This window comes from Capra hircus, chromosome 23, assembly GCF_001704415.2.
Source record: "Capra hircus breed San Clemente chromosome 23, ASM170441v1, whole genome shotgun sequence".
Taxonomy (NCBI): Eukaryota; Metazoa; Chordata; class Mammalia; order Artiodactyla; family Bovidae; genus Capra; species Capra hircus.
This window is the reverse complement of record NC_030830.1, coordinates 18,172,100-18,178,746: the sequence shown is the minus strand read 5'-3', so window position 1 is coordinate 18,178,746 and position 6,647 is coordinate 18,172,100. Positions and strand designations below refer to the sequence as shown.

The 6,647-nt window shown below is 43.5% G+C and overlaps 1 non-coding gene across 1 annotated transcript; it reads right to left on the bottom strand.

Annotated features, from left to right (window-relative positions):
• Positions 5,379-5,460, bottom strand: TRNAL-AAG. The gene has a single exon. It is a non-coding gene; the product is annotated as a tRNA-Leu (tRNA).

Genomic DNA, 6,647 nt, shown 5'->3' with positions numbered 1-6,647 from the left:
GCATGACAGTTAGACACACTCTTGTATAGTTCTCTATTGCTGCATGAATTTAATAGTTTAAAATAATAACAAGCATGTATTATCTCACACAGTTTCCATGGGTCAAGAATTTGGGGGTGACTTAACTAGTTGGTTTTGATGTGAGATTTCTGATAAGACTGGAGTCATATTTACTTTGGAAGAGTCACCTGAAAACTTGGTTGAGAATAAGAGAGCCAATTCTCACATGGCTTACATGGCAAGCAAGTCAGTTTTGGTGGTGGTGGTGGTGCCATCACATCCTCCCCAAAGGGTAGCAAAATATTGGGAGTAAAAGTGAAATCTATTGAAAGGCAAAAGGCCTCAGTTCCTGGGCACATGTACCTGTTGACTGAGCTGCTGCAGGGCTCAATCCATCACAGCTGGCTTCCACAGGAATGAGTGATCCAAGAGGGCAAAATTGAAGTCATAGTATCTTTTGTGACAGAAGTTCAGAAATCACAATATTCTCTTAGTTCCATAGTTCAGTCCTATTTAATTTAGTTGTATGCACAAGTGGTTGCATATCAGATGAGAATTTCCAGGGCCACATTGGACTCTCTGGCTATCACTGTCCTGGCGACAAACAACTTCATTTCAGACCCCAATTCTAGCACTTACTCGGCTTGCAACTGTAAGACATTTACTAAATACTGTTTCTCATGTTTAAAATCTGGATGAGGATAGATTTCAATAGATTTCACTTTTACTCCCAATATTTTGCTACCCTTTGGGGAGGATGTGATGGCACCACCACCACCACCCTGCCCCCGACTCCAGTACTCTTGCCTGGAAAATCCCATGGACGGAGGAACCTGGTAGGCTGCAGTCCATGGGGTCACGAAGAGTCAGACACAACTGAGCGACTTCACTTTCACTTCACTTTGGGGAAGATTATACATCCTTGCTCATTGATATGGATTTATAATATGCCTGCCCCTATGAGGAATACATCGCCTCAACATCAGTCATCACCATGGGAGTTGCTTTGGTTGATAAAATGTGAGTAGAAGTGAGGTGATAAAATGTGAGTAGAAGTGAGGTGGATACCAGCAGAATCTTTACAAGCAGTGAGATCTCTTTATGTCATCTTCCTTAAGTCTGGGTCCCTCCATGAAGAAAATGTGGAGCAGAGCCACAGCTGATCTATAAAAAAAATACAATGTGAACCTGAAATAACCCTTGCTGTTGTTATCCACCATGTTTTGCGGGTTGTTTGTTATCTAATCTAGCAGAATCTAACTGACACAACAATTATCTAATCAGTAGGAGTACCTTAAGATTTGATAAAGTGTTTTTAAAGTGTTTATAACACTGAGACATAGTAAACAACCCTATGTATTACCTTTTATCTATTAACCAACCTAAGTTCCCGTGAACTGAGTTTGTAAGCCATGACGTTAATTAGTTTATCAGAGGTGTATTTACTTTCTGGTCTGTGCTGTGTGCTGTCCTTAGTCATTCAGTCATGTCCTACTCTTTGCGACCCCATGGTCTATGGCCCACCAGGCTCCTCTATCCATGGGGATTCTTCAGGCAAGAATACTGAGTGGGTTGCCATGCCCTCCTTCAGGGGATCTTGCTAACCCTGGGATTGAACCCAGGTCTCCCGCATTGCAGGCAGATTCTTTACCATCTGAGCCACCACTGTATTATGATCAGGAGACCAAAATACAGATCAGAGGATGTTTTTTGAGTATAGAGTTAGAGTAAGGGATATTTTCATCCAGCAGTAGTCTCCCAGTCAGTTCCACCACCCTGAGGACACTTGTGTACAGTGTTCTGTGGAAAAGAAACACTGAACAAGTTACCATTCTACAAACTCTTTTTTTTCTAAGGAATCACCAATCTTCTTTTTCTCATACTTGCTTTTATGTAAATTTTCCAGACTTACAGTAATCATGATATTCCAGTATAATTTATAACAGTTACAATATCAGTATAGTCAGTTACAATTTAGAATATTGCAACATACTTATACAGTTTACCGTAGAGTAAATACAATGTGGTAGGCACTGTTCTAAGCACTTTACAAATGCTTAGTCACTTAATTCTTATGATAACCTTATGTGCTATTATTATCACCATTTTCCAAAGGACAAAATTGCATCCAAAGACATTAAGCAACTTGCCCAGGAATTTAAACTAAGAGATGATACCTGTGCTGTCTCTTCTCTTGATAAGCTAATTCCATTGACTAATTCCACCATCCTTTAGAAATTGTTTTTATAGCACATACAGTGAAATTTCATTTTTATATTTTAAGGCTTTATTTCTAAGCACTATTCTTTAGTGCTTCAGGTTTGGGGTGGGATAGAAAGAAACATGAGAAATAGAATTTAGTAAATTTCTTAAAGTTGCAGACCGAGTATTCTTGAGGTTTGGGGTAGGGTAGAAAGAAAGGGGGATGCAGTAGGAAACGGAACAATTTGTAGGACAACATAATTTATGAAGTCCTAGCATAATCCACAGTAGCTTTGAGAGTCAATTCCTAGGCATGTTGACAAGAAGTCCAGGGTCCCTGAGGAGGAGTAAGGGGTCTGGAGTTCTCAAGGAGGAGAGAAGGACAAACTTTTTTTTTCTTTAAGCCGGGAGCTGATGATTACCCAACAAAACAACTCAGTTTAAACTCTGTGCTAAGTATTATATAGGGCTTCTCTTCTAGCTCAGTCAGTAAAGAATCTGCCTGCAATGCAGAAGACATGGGTTCGATTCCTGGATCGGGAAGATCCCCATGGAGAAGGAAATGGCAACCCACTCCAGTATTCTTGCCTGGAGAATCCCATGGACAGAGGAACCTTGCGGGCTACAGTCCATTGGATCCATGGGGTCACAAGAGTCGGACACAACTGTGTGACTTTCACTAAGGATTATGTAACAACAATGTATCCTGCTTGAGGACATGTTTCTCTTTGAGAACCTTCTGACTAATCCTGTTAAAATGTATATTATGGGAGTGGGTCTGGTGAAAGTGAAAATGAAGTTGCTCAGTGGTGTCTGACTCTGCCACACTATGGGCTGTAGCCTACCAGGCTCTTCCATCCATGGAATTTTCCAGGCAAGAGTACTGAAGTGGGTTGCCATTTCCTTCTCCAGGTGATTTTCCTGACCCAGGGATCGAACCCGGGTCTCTGGCATTGCAGGCAGTCACTTTACCATCTGAGCCACCTGGGAAGCCCAATCTTTCTATTAGTTCTAATCCTGTCATCTTAAAATGTAAATTATGGGAGTGTGTCCTAGTAAGATCTTTACAACCTTGAGACTTTTTCTGGTTTATTGTAATAACCAATTTAAAAAGTATGTAACTCCCTTGCCAAGACTAGTGAGGGGGCACTCTCTGTCCCCCTTCTGATGTCTATGTCAGAAGCTTTCTCTGTCCCTTTTTATACTTTAATAAAACTCTGCTATACAAAAGCTCTCGAGTGATTAAGCCTGGTCCCTGGTCCTGAAGCTAAATCTTCTTCAGAGATCGTGAATCCAACATCATTCACCATAAGCCATCAGCTTTCCCTTTATTTCATCAATTACCCACTTTTTCTGTAATGTGGACAATTCATGCTTTTAGATTTTTTTCCTTTTCTACTCCTATCACCCAATACTGGTCTCACATAAAGTGTCTCCATACACTTCTCAACAAAAATGTGGTTCCTAAACTTTCCCTGTGGAGAAATTCTGGAGCTCTTAATATTCAGGGGTTTAAGAGACCACAGATGTCATAAAGGTTCTTCCTTTGTAAAACATGAATCTTGAACCTACAGTGGTGAAGCTGCATCCTGAAAAAAACCACCCTCCATACAGCCAGTAGTGTGAGTGCTAGGGCAGATATTTTTGTTCTTGTCTGGTTACTCAGTCATGTTCAACTCTTTGCAACCACATGGACTACAGCACATCAGGCTTTCTTGTCAACCATCTCCTGGAGTTTGCTCAAACTCATGTCCATTGAGTCGGTGATGCCATCCAACCATCTCATCCTCTGTTGTCCCCTTCTCCTCCTGCTTTCTATCTTTCCCAGATAGATATCCCAGGGCAGATACTGGGTACCACAAACATTTTAGAAAATGCTGCAAACACAGCTCAGTATATGAGTTGCTCAGAAAAGACCAATGTTTATCAGTTGGGTTCAGCCCCACTGTCTGTCACTCTATTAGTACAGTCTAGTTAAAAAATTGTTCTAGGGGTTCACATAGGAGGAATCTAATAGCAGTAATTAGATAAACAGATCATGGAAGAGTTAAGAAAACAAAAGAAAGATGCTGCTGCTGCTGCTGCTAAGTCGCTTCAGTCGTGTCCGACTCTGTGCGACCCCCATAGACAACAGCCCACCAGGCTCCCCTGTCCCTGAAATTCTCCAGGCAAGAACACCGGAGTGGGTTGCCATTTCCTTCTCCAATGCATGAAAGTGAAAAGTGAAAGTGAAGTTGCCCAGTCGTGGCCGACTCTTTGCGACCCCATGGACTGCAGCCTGCCAGGCTCCTTCGTCCATGGAATTTTCCAGGCAAGAGTACTGGAGTGGGTTGCCATTGCCTTCTCTGAAAGAAGGATGAAGAGTAACCAAAAATAAGCAGCAGCAAGAAGTTTCCACTTCTCCAAGAGCTAGAGGGACAAAGAGAAAGAGGTGCCACCATCATCCAGAGGTTGGGATGGGCTCCACAGTGAAGCTGAAATGACACAGGCTGGTGAGATAGGAGCTGAGACCACCAAGAGATCAGCTCTCTAGTGGAGAGCTATACACTCTAGCAGCCATACAGGATCAGGAGGCTGGATCTCAGGAAGGAGAAATTCCAGGGTTTTCCCAGGAACCAAAACAAGAAGGGGAGAAATATCTTGGTCTCACCATGTTCTATCAGCGCTTCCCATTGGTCAAGTCTACTGGAAACCAGTGAGCAATAAAGAAAGTGAAGTCACTCACTCGTGTCTGAGTCTTTGTGACCCCATGAACTGTATAACCTACCAGGCTCCTCTGGCCATGGGATTTTCCAGACACAGGTACTGGAGTGGATTGCCATTTCCTTCTCCAAGGGATTTTCCCGACCCAGGGACTGAACCGGGGTCCTCCTCATTGCAAGCAGACGCTTTACCATCTGAGCCACCAGGGAAACCAATAATGTCACCTGTGGACTCTTCACATATGGCCTTCATTGTGCTGTGTGTGTTAGTTGCTCAGTCGTGTCCGACTCTGTGATCCCACAGACTGTGGCCCGCCAGACTTCTCTGTCTATGGGAGTCTCCAGGCAAGAATAGTGGGGTGGATTACCATTCCCTTTGCCAGAGGAACTTTCCAACTCAGGGATCGAACCCTGGTCTTCTGCATCGCAGGCAGGTTCTTAATCGTTTGAGCCACAGGGAAGTTCTGAAAACTTTGGCAGTGGTGGGATTCGAACCCATGCCCCCGCAGAGACTGGAGCCTTAATCCAGCGCCTTAGACCGCTCGGCCACACTACCACTTCTGAGTGAGCATGGGAGCCTGGGCAATGTAGTTTCCCGTGACATACGGCCGACTTGAAGGGAAAACAGGCAAATGATGGAAAACAGTCAGAAATTCAAACCAGTATTTCTGCAAATCTGATGTCTGAGCAAGAGACACTGCATCTGTGCCCAACCACAGGTACACTTCCATTTTTAAACACTCTGGATCAAGAAGACAGTTTCACCTTCTTTTACTTAGGTGTGATACCCAGATCCTCTGACAGAACCCCAATGATCCTTGCTTTGGAGGATTCATACTCCTGGGTTATCCCCTGTTCGTGAGTGTGTGCTGATCTGGTGACTTGCTTCTGACAAATAGAACATCTCAAAAGCTATGATGTGTCGTTTTTGAGATTAGTTTCCAAAGGGTTGTGGCTTCTATCTTGTGCTCCCACTTGCACTCTCTCACTTGCACATTTCCTTGGAGGAAAGTCAGTTGCCAAGTAATGAGCTGCCACACGACAAGAAACAACCAACAAAGGACTTGAGGACTTCTAAGAGCCCTTGAGGAACTGAGTCCAGCCAACACCCATGTGCATGGGTTTGCAAGTGGATCAATACCACACTGAGCTTTGAGATGACTGTAGGCCTGGCCACATCCTAAATGAGAGATGTGAGAGATCCAGAGAACCCAGCTTACCTGAGCTCACGTCCTGAAGCTGCTAAATCTGGATGCAGCAATAGGTAACAGATAATCCAGATGAAACAGATGGGTGTCTTTTCAGGGGCTCCAAAGAGCTCCAGTACTACAGTCCTTTCTGTATTCGTGCAGAAAAGAATTCAGTGAGAGGCAAAGTGATAGGTAAGAATTGATTTACTTGTGAGGCTGGTGGCCCAAGCGGGTGGGCAAGGAAGTGCTGTGCCTCAAAGCCTTCCTAGGCTACAGTTTTATAATCAAAGGAGACGTGGGACGGAGAGGGAGGAAGAACTTCTTTGTCTTTCTTGAGTAGATGTCACGATTCCATCATCAGCTCTTGCTCCAGGTTGAGCAAGGGAGTTTGTTGGTTTTTTTTTTTTCCTTTGTCCATACATGGTCAAACTCTGTCTAAAAATTATTATTATTTTTTAATGTGTTCAGAGGGTATGTCCTAGGGATCATTAACTTATTGAGCTCACTGGGCAGGATGTGGGTCTCATGGCACCATTGTTTTATTGTTTGGGAC